The 19,058-nt window shown below is 36.5% G+C and overlaps 1 long non-coding RNA gene across 2 annotated transcripts in view; it reads left to right on the top strand.

Moving 5' to 3' along the window:
* LOC140513093 (uncharacterized) overlaps positions 1-16,710 on the top strand; it is an 82,013-nt gene extending 65,303 nt beyond the window's left edge. For both annotated transcript variants that reach the window (XR_011970065.1, XR_011970066.1), the window contains one exon: positions 16,383-16,710. This is a non-coding gene — a long non-coding RNA (uncharacterized lncRNA). The remainder of the gene's footprint in view (positions 1-16,382) is intronic.
* The last annotated feature ends 2,348 nt before the right edge of the window (positions 16,711-19,058 follow it).

A 19,058-nucleotide genomic window follows, 5' to 3' on the forward strand; every position in this document is an offset into this window, starting at 1 on the left:
ACATATAATCAGATATGTGCTATAAAAATGCTTTAGAGCCCTTAAAGTGAATTAAGAATGTTAACCAAAATTATTATTACATTTATTATATCATTATAATTAATTACATTATAATTATGTTATTATAATGATTATGTTGTTACATTACTTATAATCATCATCATCATTATTATAATGATGCAGTACGATATTGCAGAAAGATCACTGGCTTTGGATTCAGATGACCTGGGTTCAAAACTTATCACCCCTTGTATAACTTCTCTAAACGTAGGCAAGTCATTTTATTCCTCTGAGTTTAATTTTCCTCATTTATAAAATGAGGAGATGAAAACCCTAGGGTCCCTTGTACCTCTAAATCTATTATCCTATCATAGGTAGTTAAGTATTACACAGAGTGTAGTGCTTGCAGTCAGGAAAGCCTGAGTTCAAATCCTGCCTCACCCTTACTAGTTGTGTGACCTTGGACAAGTCCCTTAACTTCTCTTAGTCTCAGTTTCCTTATCTGTAAAATGAAGGGAAAGGAAGGGGAGGGAAAGGAAGGGAAGAGAATGGATGGTTCAATTCTTACCTATTTCAAAAATTACTGCTATATATTTTGATATATGTGGGGACTTTTTTCTTATTGATGGATTCCTTGGAGTATAAACCCAGAAATGGAGTCCCAGGTTCCAAGGGTATGAGTAGTTTGGTCACTTTATTTGTATAATTTCAAATTGCTTTCCAAAATGGTTGTACCATCTCCCAGATTCACCAACATCTCCAACATTCTTTTGCCATTTTTGTCATTTTACTAATCTACAGGTTGTGAGGCAAAATCATAGGGTTGTTTTAAGTTGTATTTCTCTTATTATTTATGATTTGGAACATTCTTTTCCTTGGATGTGAATACTTTGTAATTCTTTTCTTTTTGAGAATTATTTATATCCTTTGACCACTTCTCAGGGAATGGCTATTAATCTTATGTATATATTAATTAATTCTTTATATATCTTTGACAGCAAACCCTTATCAGAGAAATTCTATACAAAGATCTGATTTTTTCCCCATGTGACTGTTTCCTTTCTTAGGTGCAATAATTTTGCCTGCATAGTTTGTCAGCTGTGTGTGTGTGTGTGTGTGTGTGTGTGTGTGTGTGTATGTGTAGTCAAACTTATCTATTTATCTTTTGTAATTGCTTCTATCCTTGTCTGGTTAAGAGTAGACATTCTACATATAAAAGCAAGATATACACAATCTATTTCTCTTCTAATTTTTATTTAGTACAATCTTTATTTTTTTTAAGCTAATCTTTATTTATTTAATTAGTTTTAAATGGTATTGTATTTGCCCTAATTATATATCATGAACATTTTTAGCATTCATTTTTGTGAAATTTTGAGTTCCAAATTTTTCTCTTCTGAAAATGGTAGGCAGTTTGATATGTTTACACATGTGCTGTCACATAAAACATATTTCCACATTCATCACAGTTGTGGAAGAAAAAACACATAAAAACATGAGAAAAAATAATGTAAGTGAAAAAATATGCTTCAATTAATTCTGTATCTGGAAATGGATAGCATTTTCCTTTGTGAGTCCTTTGTCTTGGTCAATGTGTTGCTGAGAAGGGCTGAATCATTCATAATTAATCATCACATGATATTGCTGATACTGTGTTCATGCTTTCCTGGTTCTGCTCACTTCATTTTGCATCAGTTCATACAAGTCTTTCCAGGTTTTTCTGAAATCTGCTTGTTCATCATTTCTTCACAACAGTATTCCACTACATTCATATACCACAGCTTCTTTAGCTATTCCCCAATTGACAGGAATCTTCTCAATTTCCAATATTTTGCCAGTACAAATAGCACTGCTATAAGTATTTTTTTGATATGTAAGTCCTTTTCCCTTTTTTTATATCTTTGGGATATACACCTACTAGTGATATTGCTAGATCTAACAAAGGGTGTGCACAGTTTGATTATCCTTTGTGTATAGGTTCAAACTGCTCTCCAGAATGGTTGGATCACCTCATAGTTCCACCAACAGTGCATTAGTGTCCTAGTTTTCCCACATCTTCTCCAACATTTTTTATTTTCCTTTTTTTTTTTTTTTATCATATTAGCCAATCTGATAGGTGTGAGGTGGTACCACAGAGTTAGTTTAATTTGCATTTCTCTAATCAAAAGTGATTTAGAGCACTTCTTCATAGGCCTATAGATATCTGATTACTTCATTTGAAAACTGCCTGTTCACATCCTTTGACCATTTATCAGTTGGGGAATAGCTTGTATTCTCATAAATTTGACTCAGTTCTTCTCATGAGAAATAAGTCCTTTATCAGAGACACTTACTGTAAAGATTGTTTACCAGCTTTCTGCTTTCCTTCTAATCTTGATGGCATTGGTTTTGTTTGTACAAAAGTTTTTTAATTTGATATAATTGCAATGATCTATTCTACATTTCACAATGCTTTCCATGTCTTTTTTGGTCATGAACTCTTCTCCTCCCTATATATCTGACAGGTAGACTATTCCTTGCTCTTCTAAATTGATTGCTTCATTGTCTATGGTATCTTTTAGCAAATGAACTTTTCTTTCTTATCTCTTTTAAGTAGCTCTATTTTTGCTTTTACTTTGTCTAAGATAAGGATTGCCATCCCTGTTTTCTTTCTTTTTTTTTTTAATTTCAACTGAAGCATAATAGATTCTATTCCAGACCCTTATTTTTACTCTGTGTGTGTGTGTGTGTGTGTGTGTGTGTGTGTCTGCTTCAAGTGTATTTCTTGTAAGCAGTACATTGTTGTATTCTGTTTTTTGGTTCACTCTGCTACCTGCTTACATTTCATGAAAGAGTTCATCCCATTCACATTCATAGTTATGATGACTTGCTATGTATTTCCCTCCATCTTATTTGTCTCGTTTGTCCTCTCTCTCCTTTTACCCTTTTCCACCTCACCAGTGTTTTGCTTCTGTCTACCACCTCCCCTGATCTGCCCTCCCTTCTGTCAACCTCCCCCCACCCCTTACTTAATCTCTTACCCCCTGACTTCCCTGTCAGGTAGAATAGATTTCTATATTCAACTGATTGTGTACATTATTCCCTCTTTGAGCCAATGCTGATGAGAGTAAGGTTTAAGTGATGCCCATTGTCTACCTTCCTATCTTCCCCTCCACTGAAATACGTCTTTCTCATCTTCTCATGTGAGTAGTTTGTCCCCTTCTGCCTCTCTCTTCCTTCTGCACCTGCTGTACTCTTCTTTCTTATCCCTTAGATTATTTTTATGTCTCTCAAATTCACTTTATACCCATACCCTCTATCTATGTATACATTTCTTCAATCTGTACTGTTAGTGATACAATTTTTTAGCATTACAAGTATCATCTTCCTATGCAGAGATGTAGACAGTTTAGCTATATTAAATCCTTTATGTTTTTTTTCCTTTTTACCTGTCTATGCTTCTCTTGGGTCTTGACATTGGAGGTCAAATTTTTGGTTTAGTTCTGGTCTTCTCCTTATGAAGACTTCACCTTGCTTGTTGGCCATTTCTTTCCCTTGATATATGATGCTTCATTTTGCTGGGTGAGTGATTCTAGGTTGTAGTTCTAGCTTTTTTGCCCTCTGGAATATGTTTCATGACCTCTGATCCTTTAATGTTGCAGCTGCCAAGTCCTGTGTGATCCTGATTGTGACTCCTTGATATTTGAATTATTTCTTTCTGTAGTATTTTTTTGTTAATCTGATAGTTCTGAAATTGGGATAAAATGTTCTTTGGGGCTTTTATTTTGGGATCACTTTCAATGCCTATTTTGCCCTCTGGTTTCATGACATCAAGGCATTTTTCCTTGATAATTTCTTCGAACATATTGTCCAAGTTCTCCTTTAGATTATGGCTTTCAGGTAATCCAATAATTCTGATATTGTCTCTCTTGGATCTATTTTCCAGGTCAGTTGTTTTTCCCATGAGGTTTTTTCCATTTTTTTTCATTCTCTTGAGTTTGTTTGATTGATCCATAGAGTCATTAATTTCCACTTACCTATTCTAACTTTTAAGGTGTTGTTTACTCAATTAGATCTTGTACTTTCTTTTCCATTTGGTCAATAATACTCCTTAAGCAGTTTTTTAAGTTGTTGATTCTTTTTTCATAATTCTCTTACATCACTCTCATTTCTTTCCCCTATTTTTCTTCTACCTCTCTTATATGATGTTTAAACATTTTTTTGAGTTCTTCCACGAATTCTTTCTGGGCTTTAGACCACTTCCCACTTTTTCTTTGGCATTTTGCTTGTAGATATTTTGATATTGTTGTCCTGAGTTTGTGTCCTGTTCTTCCCTGTCACCATAATAACTTTGTATGGTTAGATTTTTTTTTTTTGGCCTTTCCATTTTCTTTTAAATTTGAGCTCTGCTCCCAAGGTGGATGGGGCACTGTCTCTGGTTTCTTGTGCCAGTGGTTGCAGTCTCTAGTTGTTTTCCTGGTGCTGTACTAATGTTTCTTTGAGGCCCTGGAGCACCCTCCTGTCTGATGCTGCATTGAGGGGATGGAGTGGCAGTTGATTGGCATTCCTGGAAGCTGTAGGGGACTGACAGTTTATTTGGTGTTGAGCTGGGGTCCGTGGTGACATGTGCTGAGTCCCAGTGGGCTGTTTCTGCATTCTCCCATGGCTACACTAAAGTACTTGCAGCCTGACCTCTGAAGGCTGCCTGTTTGCTTAGCACTTGTAGGGTTGATGTTCCCTTTTTGCTCGGGGCTGTGCTGAAACACTTGGAGGTCTGGCCACTAGAAGATACATGTTTGCCTGGGGCTACATTGAAGCATATGGTGGTTCTCAGAGCTGGAGTCTGCTGATTCCCTTGGCTATGCTGAGATACATGAGGGGTCCTGCTGAGGCAGGGCTTGTTGCTGGGCCAGTTTCTGTCCTGAATTGCCTCCTTTTTCAACCAAGTGAAACTGACTTTTGTTGATGATCCTTCAAGTTTTTTAACCTAAAAGATTGTTTCATCTCATCCTTTTGTTGGTTCTGTTGTTCCAGCAGATATGTTATGGATGTTTGGATGTGAATATGGAAGAGTTATAGTGATTTACTACTTACTCTGCCATCTTGGCTCCCTGAAGTCCTATATTCTAGTATAAAATTTTAGTCACTCTCCATTTAGATTGTATTGCAGAATATGACGTTAGGTGTTGATCTAAGCCTAATTTCTGCCAGACTGCTTTCTAATTTCCTCAGCAGTTTTTATCAAATAAGTTTTTCTCTTGGCAATTTATTTTTATATGTTTTCAAACACAGGATTGTTGAATTCTGTTATTTATGATTCTTCTTTGTCCAGTATGTTCCATTGTTCTATCTCTATTTTTAAAACCAGTACTTGATGGTATTGATGACTGCTACTTTATGATATTGTTGAAATTTTGATGTGGTGATGGTCATATGGGAAGAAATCTGTACCCAAATTCTCTGAGAAGAGTTTAGTATCAAAGACCCATAGCAACAAAAACAACAACTTGATTATATTAATTGCTGCTACTTTATAATATAGTTTAAAGTGTGAAAGTTCTATTTCCCTTTCATCCCTCATCATTCTCTCTTGATATTCTAGATGTTTTTTCCACATTATTTTTTAAAATAATTTTTATCAAGTTCTATAAGTTATCCCCTTGGTAAGGTGATTGGTATTGTATTAAAAATAAATGCATTTTGGCAATATTTTTATTTTTCTTATACTTACATGCCTTAGTCATGAGCACTGAATATTATTCCAACTATTTAAGTTATTATTTTTTAAGGAGAAATTTGTAATTGAATCAATAGAAGTCTATTGTGTGCTTCTGTAGGACACTCTCCTGATATTTTATGTATTTCGTTATTTTTGTAATAATATTTCCCTTTATATTACTGCTTCTTGGTGTTATTCTTATATGAAAATGATGTTTTATTTTGTAGCTTGTTTGGCTTATTTTGTATCTTGCAACTTTATTGAAGCAATTAATTATTTAAATTAGTATTTTTGCTCATTCCCTAGGATTTCCCAAGTATATCATCATGTCATCAGTAAATAGTTTTACTTTTTCACTTATCTCTATGCCTCTAATTTGTTTCTCTTGTCTTATTGCTATTGAAAGCATCTTCAGAACCTTATCAAGTAAATGTGAACATTGTTGTTTAATTCCAATATTTATTGGAAAAAGATTCCAGTTATATATGATGCTAGCTTTTGGTTTTAGACATACTTTTATGATATTATAAAAGATCCCTTTATGCTTATACTTTGTAGGCTTTCTAGCACAAAAAAATGTTATAATTTGTAAAGAGTTTCTTCTGCCTCTATTAAGAAGATCATATGGTTTTAGATATTTTAGTTTTTAATATGGTTGATTATGTTAATTGGTTTCCTAATGTTGAACCATCCTTGATTGTTTTCTTTATGTTGAACCATCCTTTTATCTTTGGTATAAATCCCACTTTGTCATATTGAGTGAATCCTTAGAAAAATCACTATATTCCATTTGACAGGATTTTTAAAACTAATTTTTGAGTCAATATTCATTAACCACGTTAGCCTATAATTTTCTTTCTCTGTTCTATCTATTTCTGCTTTAGGTGTTAGGACTATGTCTCATAAAAACATTCCAGTGATGTGCTTTCTTTCTCAGTTTTGGAGAATAATTTTGAAGTATAGGCACTAACTGTTATTTAAGAAGTTGATTAAATTTTCTCTGAATCCATCTGGAGCGGTAGTTTTTTTCCCCCTTTCATAGTTCCTTTATATAGCTGGATCTATTTCCTTTCCTGAGATTGGGTTATTTAAAATCTGTCTCTGGTCTTCTGATACTTTGGATACTTTATATTTTTCAAGGTATTCCTCTCTTTCATGTTTTTGATTTTGTTAGTATTTACTTGTGCATAATATATTCTGATTATTCTTTTTATTTCTTCTGATTGTATTGTGATTTCATTTTGCTCATTCACTATTTTATTGATTTAATTTTTGCATTTTTCTTTTTAATCATATCAGCTGACAGTTTATCAATTTTATTAGTTTTTTCAAAGCACCAATTTTTCATTTTCTTTATTTTTTTCTACTTTTAGTTTCTAATTTATTTCACTTCCAATTTTTAATATCTCCTCGTTTGTCCTTATTTTAGGTTTATTTATTGCTTTTCTAATTTTTAAATGAATATTTAATTCATTAACTCTGTATCTCTCTCTGTCTCTGTTTCTGTCTCTCTCTGTCTCTCTGACTGTTTCTCTGTCTCTGTCTCTCTATCTCTGTCTCTGTAGCTCTCTGCCTCTGTTTCTCTCTCTCTGTCTTTTTCTCTTTGTGTCTGTCTCTGTCTCTCCCTGTCTCTCTCTCTCTCTTTCTTGTGTATGTGTGTAAAGATATGGTTTCCTCCTTGAAGATTTCTTTAGCTGCATCTCAGAAGATTTTGTGTGTTGTTTCATCATTATCATTTTCTTTTACATAGTTATTAATTTCTTCTATGATTTGTTCTTTGACCTACTCATTCTTTTAAAGATTTCATTGTTAAGTCTCCATTTGGTTCTATATCTTTTTTGTAGTCCCTGAACCAATTATTATTTTTATTATATTATACTCTCCAAAGGATATATTGACTACTTCTACTTTTTTACATTTGTTTGCAGTCTCTGCGCCCTAGTACATGGTCAATTTTTGTAAAACTTCCTTGTGTTGCTAAGAATACGAATATTTTTTCACAGTCCCAATTAGAAGATGCCATTTCCTCTTTTAACTCCAGTTCCTCTAGCAATTTGTTTAGTGCATATTTTCCTTTTTGCTTTATCTTTCTGTTATACTTACATAAAACTCAGAGAGGGATATTGAAGTCATCCATTATAATTGTGTTATGTCTTCCTGTAGCTCAGACCATGTTTCCTTTATGAATTTGGAGGCTAAGGCATTTGCAGAATATAAGTTTATTACCAATGTTACTTTGTTTCAGCATAATGAAGTTTTCTTATTTATTTCCCCTTGTTTTTTGAATGTTTTGCTTTGTTAAGACAGTATGATGGTAATGTCTGCTTCTTTGGACTCACTTAATGCATGATAAATTGTTCCATCCCCTCAGTTTGATTTTGTGCATATCTTTGAGTTTCAAACGTATTTCTTGTAAGCAACATGTTGTAGGGTTTCATTTTCTTATCTAATCTATCATTCTTTTTAAAAATTGGATTGTTTAACCCATTCATGTATACACTGATGAGAATTAGGCTTACATTTTCCTCTATTTGAAACTTTTTTTTATTAAAGTTATGATTTTTTCCCTCTTCTTCTGTAAACAGTGTATTATATTTCATTCCATAAGTTACTTTACTTTTGTCTATTTTAAAGGTGCCCCTGCTACCATTCATTCCCTTTCCTTCTTCCTTGATCAACACCTCTCATTTATTACTCTTTTCTTTTTGGGGTTTTGCTTATTAGTTCTTTTTTCTTTCCTTCTTTTATCTATTTATATAATTCTTGCCCTTCCTCCATTCCCTCTCAGTCAAGTATATTTCCACGTCTGCTCCCCTTCAACTAGTCCTGTTCATTATTTTTTAGATTTCTTTTTTAGGCCCCTTTACTTTAAAGATTTCACTTCCTCTCTGCATTATCCATCCCTTTTTTCTCTAGACCCTCATTCTGTCATTCATGACCCTTACAACAATCTATTCTCTATTCTCTGTATTCTTCATGCAAACAAAACTTCTAAGGTGTTCATTCTACATTCTCCCCTCTATGCACTTTCTGCACTGCCATGTAGAATTTGCCTCATGGATTTCCCTTTCCCTCCATGTTTCACTCTCAGAACAATGCTAATTACTGCAAATGTCAGAAAGGATACCATCTCATGGAAGGGGTCCTCTCCCAAAACATGCCTGTGAATGCAGTTCACTACTGATTTACATCCTCCTGTCATTTGTTTTAAAATCTCTTTCCTGAATGTATGATCTCCCATTCCCCCAGATACCAGTTGCCCCCAGGAGTTTCAAACTCCCCCATCCCCCCAAAGTTAGGATGCGTGTAATTTTCAAGCAACAAATCTCCCAGAAAACCCAGCTCAAAATCCTCATCTTCCTTCACTACCATTGCTCTTCTCCCATAGGAGTATCCATCAGTGGAACCACCTTCTGGCACCCATGTGGGATCTCCTTTCTTTCCCCCATTATTTTATCCTTCCCCCTCCTGCTCATTCACTCCTCTGTAGAACTTCCTTTCATTGATACCACAAAGGTTACTTTCTCTCAATTGCTAGCTCTCAGTACAACCTGGGCATGCCAGGCCTAGAGGCCTGTGGGCTACCCGAGTCTTACCTTACCTCTATCGGAGGTCTTCGGCTGGCCAAACCGGATACTCGTATGAGAGAAGAGACCTATCAGAGTTGAACAAGGGTTGAGCTTTATTCAGGGTTCTGGTTACAAGTGCAGGGGAATTCTTCCTTAGGAGGGAGCGAAGAATCTCCCAAGGAGGCAAAGATCTTACAATAAGAGATTGGAAGCAGAAGTGTAAGTGGGGAGAGAGGGGGAGGGAAGAGCGGAGAGAGGAAAAGCGGAGCCTTCTGTCCTGTCCGCGCCCCTCCCGTGCTAAGAGCGCTTTCAGGCTTTCCTGATCCTAATTAAGCTCTCCAGCCACATAGTTTGCACCTGAATACCGTGCTGTTAGATAACAATAGGTATGCCCAGATCCGGGACAATCTCGAGGGCGGGGAGAGCTCTCTCCCATCACGTTTCTCACGGGAAGAGGCGGAAATACACGAGATAGCTCGGTTCACCTCGATTCCCAGTTGTTTCCTGGGGGGCCTCGTGAGAACTCTAAGATTTAGAAGTTCCCACCTTTACCCGCCCGAGACTGTCCACATGGAATTGAGCTTCCATCCCCAGCATGGGCACATCACACATTTCTCTCTATGAAATATCTTTTTCTATGTTCAGAAGTCCTGACAAGTTCTCTTCTATTATTTTCTGCATTATGATTTTAAGATTTTTTATACAGGTATGTTCTTCTTAGAGACCTATAATCCTCTTATGATCTCTACACATCCTGTCTGAGATCAGTATGCTTTGCTTGCATTAGTGAGTGCATTCTCTTTTATTTTCTTTCACTTTGATATATTTGCATTCCCAATCTATTGTTCTCTCTTTTATTTCTTTGGTGAGACGTTGCCACTGGAGATTCCAGGCTTTCTATTATGCCCAATATTTTTGCTGTACAGGTCACAAATTCTGCTCTGATAATTCTCATTTCTCTTTTGAACCACTTGAGAACAGCATGTTGTATTTCCATGTTCTTTTCTCATTCCATGGAATCTTCTGTCTCATCAGGTGCTGCATTTTCCTTATTTATTTTCAGTATTTATTCATAACTTGTTGACTACATCTGGAAGCCACATTTCATTCCATTGTGAAAGTTTTCCCCACTGATTTATCTACTTATGTTTAAAATCTTTCAGTTTTCTTCTTCCTGAGATCTTTGGTAATTTCAGTCTTCCTCCTGTTCTTCCCCATCCCCCTTCCCTTCTTTCTCTCTCTTGATCATTTTCTGACTCTGTGCCCTCTAATGGTAGTTTCCTTGAGAGCTGGATCACAAAAATTCAATGTCCTCCCAGCCTAGGTATCTGCCCCAAGTGAATTTGAATGGTCAGGACTGGCTCCAGCAGGATGTTGTGTTCTTTCTCTCAGATTAAGTAGATGGCTGGACTCCACTCACCCCACACCCCACACATGGTGATCAGTACTACTCCTTCTGTTCTCAGCTCTCTGTCCCAGCACTAGCATCTTAGAGGGCTAGTCTGGTCTGTTCTATCTGTTCTGGTCCTATGGGCTTGTCTGCTGTGAGATTGTCAGATTTGTAAAGCAGGTGGTATGGAGTTAAAGGGTTGTGTCTGTCATAGCCCACAGAAGGTTTCTGCGCCTGGACCACTGTGGCCATGTTGTCTTTTTGGTATAACCTGACTAAATTTCCACATCCTGGAGCCAGATTTCCATGGAACTGGAAAGAGGCAAGGGTCCAGAACATGGGGTTAGGTTTTTCTGCAAGTTTCTATGTCAGTTCCTTAGGGCCACAGTAGGAAGTGAGGGAGAGATGCTGAGTAAGCTCAGGGTAAGCTTCAGTTCATGGTGTTATTTTTTTTCTCCTTTTAGACTCTAGGTGTCCTATAAGTTGGAGAGAGATGAAGTTTCTTTATATTTGGTGCGTAATTTTGTTTCTGAGAGGTTGTGGAGACCAGAGAAAATGTCCTCCATCTAATTAACTTTTGTCCTTAACATCATAGACATTTCTTCACATTATTCAACTTTAAATAATAACAATAATAATCAGCAATAATTTATATTTATATAGTGTTTTAAAGTTTTTAAATTTTTTACAAATATTTTGAAAGTCAAATTTTCTATTCAGCTCTGGCCTTTTCATCAAAAATGCTTAAAAGTCCTCCATTTCATTGAATGACCATTTTTTCCCATGAAGTAATTATACTCAGTTTTGCTGGGTAGGTGATTCTTGGTTTTAATCCTAGCTCCTTTGACTTCTGGAATATCATATTCCAAGCCCTTATTGTGGAAGGTACTAGATCTTACGTTGTCCTGACTGTATTTCTACAATACTCGAATTGTTTCTTTTTGGTTGCTTGCAATATTTTCTCCTTCACTTGGGAATTCTTGAATTTGACTACAATATTTCTAGGAGTTTTTCTGTTGGGATCTCTTTCAGGAGGTGATCTGTGTATTCTTTCAATATTTAACTTCTGGTTCTAGAATATGAGGGCAGTTTTCCTTCATAATTTCATGAAAAATGATATCTAGGCTCTTTTTTTGGATCATGGTTTTCAGGTAGAGTAATAATTATTAAATTGTCTTTCCTGGATCTATTTTCCAGGTCAGTTGTTTTTCCAATGAGATATTTCACGTTGTCTGCTTTTTTTCATTCCTTTGGTTTTGTTTGATAATTTCTTGATTTTTCATAAAGTCATTAGCTTGTATCTGCTCCATTCTAATCTTTAAGGAATTATTTTATTCAGTGCGTTTTTGTACCTTTTTTCATCTGGCCAATTCTACTTTTTAGGACATTCTTGGCTTTTTGGATCTCTTTTGCCATTTGGGTTAATCTATTTTTTAAAGTGTTATTTTCTTCAGCATTTCTTTGGGTCTCCTTTAGCAAGCAGGTGACTCATTTTTCATGATTTTCTTACATCACTCTCATTTCTCTTCCTAATTTATACTTTACTTCTCTTACTTGATTTGCAAAATCCTTTTTGAGCTCTTCCATGGCCTGAGACCAATTCATATTTTTCTTGGAGGCTTTGGTGGGAGAAGCTTTCAATTTGTTTTCTTCTGTTTGCATGCTTTAACCTTCCTTGCCACCAAAGTAAGATTCTATAGTCTGATCCTTTTTTTGGTATTTGCTTACTTCCCCAGCCATTTATTTTATTTTTTAGCTTGTTGTCAAGGTAATTCTCTGCTTCCAGTGGGGATGGTGGGTGTACTGGCAGCAGCTTGATCTCCCCACCATCTGTGTGCCTAGAACTCCAGAAACAGTGGCTGCAACTGCTCCTGTTGCTGCTGTCACTGCCATGGGTTCCACAGCCCCCTCCCTCCTCTGCCACCCTGGGGCTTGGACTGGACCACTCTCCTGCATTGTTCCCACAGGCTTTTTCCACTGACTTTCCAATTTATCCTCAGTGTTTTGGGGTCATGAAGTCTGGAAACCACAACAGATGTGAGAGATTCAGTCACCTCAAGACCTACTCAGGACCCTCCTGTGCATTCATAGTCCACAATGGACTATGTTCTGCTCCCAGTGTGGCAGGATAGACACTTCCTGGTGACCTTCCAGGCTGTGTTGGGCTGGAGATTTGCTTCACTCCATCATTCTGTGGATTTTGCAGCTCCAGAATTTGTTTAGAACCATTGTTTACAAGTATTTGGCTACACTTGGCAGGGTGCTCTAGAAAGTCCTTGCTGTTACTCCATCATCTTGACTCTACCCTTAAATCTTTTACAAATATTTCATTTACTCTTCACAAAAATCTTAAAGAGGAAGTAATTTTATTGTCCCCCATCTTACAAATAAGAAAACTAAAGCAAACAGAGGTTAAGTGACTGTCCCAAGGTCACACAGCTAGTGTCCAAGGCTGAATTTGAACTCAGGTCTTCCTGACTCTAAGCCTAGGACTCTAGCCACTATGCTTCCTAGTGAGCCTTTCCTCACATCTAAAACAAAACCCAAACAAACAAACAAACCAAAAAACAGGTAAGCAACATAGTTGACCAAGTCTGAGTCAGAGTAGTATTTAACTTCTCCAGGGAAGGGAGGTAAGTACCGTTCTTCCCTACCTCTTCTTTGGGGACAGGGTTAGTTACTACAGTTACCCAGGATTGGCATAATTTTAGTTTTCTTTCCTCTTACAATATTTTAGTTACTGAATGTATTGCTTTCCTGGTTCTACTTGTTTACTCTGCATCAGTTTATACCTATGTTTCTCTGAATTATTCACATATATTGCCTCTTACATATTGCCATTAAACTTTGAAAAGCTTTCTTTCTTTTTTTAATTAACAAATCAAAGATGGGTAAGGATTATTGTTCAAGATGGAGGAAACAAAGTCTTTTAAACTTATTTCACATAAATAACAGTCCTAAATCCCTGTATTTTATTAAATCATTCTCCCAAAGGTCTTTATTTACTTCCAAATGTCATCTCTAAATTATATATCTCCAAGGTTTCTCATCAGCTACATTCCCAAAGCTCCATGGTGCCTGTTATGTTGTACTGTAATAAAAAAAGATGACAGGTCTGTGGTTGGGGGATGTGGAGATTTGGGGGTTTTATTTTCAGCTTGGTTTAACTCACCATTGCTTCAGAGAACACCAGGGCTGGCGGGATTGAAACCCCTAGCACCTGTCACATTTATAGGTGTTCTGTTTATTAGGACACACTTAACAGTCCTGAATGCAATTGTGTGTCTCTCAGTTGCCAAAAAATTCCACATCCTAATTTTTTTTAACATCCTGAATGACAGATTCATTTTGAGGTTAGTTCCCAGAATTGTCTGGATGGCTGAGGCATAGCTGTACCTATGTGAGAAGGAAAAATATCTTCCTATGTCCTAGTTAATTCTTTTTTTTTTTTTTTTAATTTTTTTTTATTTTGTAATGTTTAACAGTCACTGCCATACAATTGTGATTTTATCCCCCCCACCTACCCCCCACTCCCCCCCTCCCTCCCCACGACTGCATACAATTCTGTATAGATTCTACATATACTTTCCTATTGAGTGTATTTTCACTATAGTCATGCTATGTAGTCAGACTAAGATAAATGAAAGAAATCGTATAACAAATCAGAACATGATACACAAACACATACACATACACAAACATGATCTGCTACAATATGTGAGTGACTTCCACATTTCTCTCTCTGAGTGTGGCAGGCATTTTGCCTTGAGATCCTCCATTGGGATTTTTTTTTTTTGGTAAGAAGTTCTTGTGTTATTACAAAAATCTAAGTCTACCAGAAAAAACTCTCACACACTGTGGTTGTTGCTGTGCATAAAGTTCTCCTGGTTCTGCTCCTTTCACTCAGCATCAGGTCATATAAGTCCTTCCAGGCCTCTCTGAAGTCTTCTTGTTCATCATTTCTTATGGCACAATAGTACTCCATTACATTCATATACCATAATTTATTCAGCCATTCCCCAATTGATGGACATCCCCTTGACTTCCAGTTTTTGGCAACTACATAGAGTGCTGCTATAAATATTTTTGTACATGTGGGACCCTTTCCCATTTTTACGATCTCTTGGGGATATAGTCCTAGTAGCGATATTGCTGGGTCAAAGGGTATGCACATTTTTGTAGCCCTTTGGGCATAGTTCCAAATTGCTCTCCAGAATGGTTGGATGCGCTCGCAGCTCCACCAACAATGAATTAGTGTTCCAACTTTCCCACATCCTCTCCAGCATTTATCATTTTCTTGTTCTGTCATGTTTGCCAATCTTATAGGTGTGATGTGGTACCTCAGAGTTGTTTTGATTTGCATCTCTCTAACCAATAGTGATTTAGAGCATTTTTTATATGATTATAGATAGCTTTAATTTCTTCCTCTGAAAATTGCCTGTTCATATCCTTTGACCATTTATCAATTGGGGAATGACTTGTATGATTGTACATTTGGATCAGTTCTCTATATATTCTAGAAATGAGGCCTTTATCCCCGAGCTTAGCTGTAAAAATTCTTTCCCAATTTACTACATCCCTCCGGATTTTGGTTGCATTGGGTTTGGTTGTGCAAAAACTTCTCAGTTTAATGTAATCAAAGTTATCCATTTTGCATTTCATAATGCATTCTATCTCTCCTTTAGTAAAGAATTCTTCCCTTCTCCATAGATCTGATAAATACACTATTCCTTGCTTCTCCAGTTTATTCATGGTATCAATCTTTATACCTAAATCATGTACCCATTTGGACTTTATTCTTGTGTACGGTGTCAGGTATGGGTCTATGCCTAATTTCCGCCACACTGTTATCCAGTTTTCCCAGCAATTTTTGTCAAACAATGAGTTCTTATCCCAGAAGCTGGGGTCCTTGGGTTTATCATGTCCTAGTTAATTCTGAATAGATCTCCAAGCTACGCCATTTGAATTCTGTCCTGTATGGAAAAATCTGCCCCAAGATTCTAGAGTTGGCTTTGAATAGTAGCAAAACCCACAACAGCAGTAATAATAAGCATTATGAATGAAAGGAAATCATCCCACTGATGTAGGTAAGGATCATTTCCATAGCCTATCATTCCAAAGAGTTAGTTCTAACACTGAGAGGTTAAATAACTTTCTCATGTTCACAGAGATAACGTGTCAGAGTCAGGATTTGGGCTCAGATCTTTGTGGTTCCAAATCCACTCTCCAGCCACTATGCCATGATGCTTCTCTTAATATAATGATAATAAGAACAATGATAATGAACTCATTTGCTGATCTGCGTTCAGAGAAAATATTCTCTGGAGTGGGAAAAATTTGAACATTGATTAGGAGACTAATTCAAATTATTAATAGTTATATAGGAATGGTCGAGTCAAGGAATTAATTCCTCTGAAGCTCAATTTTCTCATCTCTAAAAAAGTGGAGAATGATATTTGCACCATTCCTCCCCCCCCCCCCGCCATGTAGTAAGTCTGAAAGTGCTATAGAAATGTGAGCTCTGTTATTCCCTATAGAAGAAGTATGGTGGATTGTTACCATTTACACTTTTGGTGATATCTGATGTTATCCCACAGACATAAGATGTCAAGTTCAGGTAATCAGTCTGTAGGGCCTGGTAACTGATGAGATAAGCCCAAACACCACAGGTTTCATAACAAAACCTCAGGATGTCCCTTCACTGTGTATATTATTTTTTTTACAGATGTTCGCTTGCAGCCTGGAAAGGTAGCAAGTTGTTCAGCTGCTAAATGGATCAAGTATAAAACCTGGGCTAGACTGCCCCCAGAAGACAATCCAGCATCTGCTTTGTGACTTGAGGAACTTCACTTCTTTTGCAATCCTGGGAATTTGCCTGATCTGCTTTGTAGATGTAGCCCAATCTTGAATTAAACTCCTGCAAATAACATGATTCTAGGAAAATAAAGAGGTTTCATGGTTTCTCTCTCCCAGCCAGCAGCTCCAAGGGCAGTGGTTCATAGCATACTGTAATGGGCTGAACCTCACTCAATAAAGATAGATTTCTCATGAGAGAGGGAGAAAATTTTTTACCAAGGACTGAAACTACAAAGACTTCTGGGAAATTTCCTAGCTCAGTACAAACATGAAAAAAAAATTTAAATGGCATCTATGAATTGATGACATAATCTTAACAATAACCTTAAAGATAGGGTTCCTCTACAAAGACAGAAAAAAATCAATCAATCAGCAACCATTTGTTAACATTTTCCTATGTGAAAGGCACAAAGCTAGGATAGAATTAGATTGCATACCAACATCCATCTTAAGCCTAGACCAAGGACAAAACAACATCTGTACCTTGACATGACATGAGGTGACTAAGCTTGCTAAAGAGAAAGAAAGAAGGTACCCCTCTGTCAATGAGAAAAGAGGAGCCGAGCTACTTGTTCTGTTATAGGTACCTAAAAAAGTAAAAGAGGGATGATAAAGAGAAGAACAGAAAGCTTTTTCATCCATCTTCTGAACTTTCCACTGCTTTTAGTCTAGTCAGTTCACATGTAATTATTCATCATGTAATTATTAGCAAGAGTCTCTAGATTTGATATCTGGGTCTTCCTGAGGGTTGGAACCAATAGTACATATTTTTTTATTCCAAGAAAAACTTTTATGTCAGTTGGAATCATTGGATGTGCTGGCCTACTTTAAAGGACATCAATTTTGAACCAAGGTGGTCCAATTCTGTCAGCAACCAAAAGCTGCTTCCTTAATCCACTTGCAATAAGGATTCATGCTACTTGTTTTGCGATATTAATTGCTCTTTCCAAGACTGAATGGAGGAGGAAGAAACTATTATATTCCTTACTGTTTCTCCCTCACCTTATCCCCTTTAAAAATCACTTTGAAATACTTGAAAGAAATGAAATATCAGTTACAATATTGTTAAGAGTAACTAATCAGAGAAGGGCCTACTCAATATCTTGGTACAAGATTCCCCTATCACCACTTATCCAGTTTTTAAAAATTCTATATCTCAGTCATTGTTTTTAGAAGCTGTTTGGTTCTCATGTCAGGTTTCTAATAGCAAAGCAGCTTTGGGGGAGATGAACATATATCTCTTAGGATGTTTATCTTCTGAATGACTTCTTTGTTGAAAAATTCCCTTACATTGGTGTATTCAGACTTTTCTGTAAAACCTGCAGAATGTTATCAACTTCATTTAGTACAATTAGAGCAAATTACCCCTTATGGATGGGGTTTAATTCATGAATTATTCAGTTTCTAATGAGATTTCTTTAAATGAGTCAAGAGAATAATGCTGCATTCCATGTACTTGTATCTTTGCCAGTCAATGTAGAAAATTGCTGGTCATTTACTTTAACCCTAGGCAGCTTTAAAATAGTCAGAGGAGAACAGAGACAAGAAAGAAACATAGCATTATAGTTAATAAGGGTATTCAGGAGTGGGGTTTTCTTGGTTAAGTTTAAAAAACTTGTTTTCTCTTAGGAAGGCACTCTTAAAGCTCATTCTCCATCCCTTGACTAAGCCAAATGTTTCCTTACTTAAAAATAGAGAGCTTCTGTATATTAACTATAAGTAGAATCTCAGTATATGTAACTCCAAGGGGAGTGTTTTATGATTCCTTCCAGTAAGTCAGTTAAGACACATTCTGTGATCACTTTAAGTTTTAAAGTTAAAGAATTTTACATGAACATGTTAAACTCAGAGCAGGACACTGAAGGAAGAGACAGAAATAATGATCCTGCAGTAAGGAAAGCCTTTGTTGACTCATGAAATGAATGAATGAAAACATTTTTTATGAAGTACTTACTGTGCTCCAAGTCAGAAAAAGCAAGGCCATGTAACAGTAAGCACCCCAAAATACCAGGGGACCTGCTATCACAGGTTCTTAGATCTGCATTCATAAAAGGAAAGCAACTGACATCTGGATTTTCAAAGCTGGGGGGTGCTCCTTAGCAGCTTACCAGAGTCCTCCTCCGGCCAAACAAGCACTTCCAGTCAGTAAGCCCCAAAGTCTGAGAGTATTTGTATCTTTTTTATAGCCAGAGGATATCACAACCCTTGAGAACCAATTCCTCTTTAACAAAAGCCTTGGGCACAAATCTTCCCTAATCAAACTCCCCTTAATGGGCAGGCCCATTAATGGGTGGGGAAGATCTTTAATCACTTTAAAATAATTAACAATACAAATACATATACTGTTTCTAGTTAAAGAAACTCTTGTTTCTGACCTAGTAAAGACTCTTCATTGATAAAGGCAAGATTCAATCACAGGCACTTGATGACACAAAAGCAAAAACAGCAAAAAAAATATTATTTTGTTTGCCATCACACTCCATCCTTCCATGATCCTTAGCCTTATACTCTAAATGGCCATGGATCCTGGAACAAACAGAGGCAT

The sequence above is a fragment of the Notamacropus eugenii genome, chromosome 7 (genome assembly GCF_028372415.1).
Source record: "Notamacropus eugenii isolate mMacEug1 chromosome 7, mMacEug1.pri_v2, whole genome shotgun sequence".
Classification (NCBI taxonomy): Eukaryota; Metazoa; Chordata; class Mammalia; order Diprotodontia; family Macropodidae; genus Notamacropus; species Notamacropus eugenii.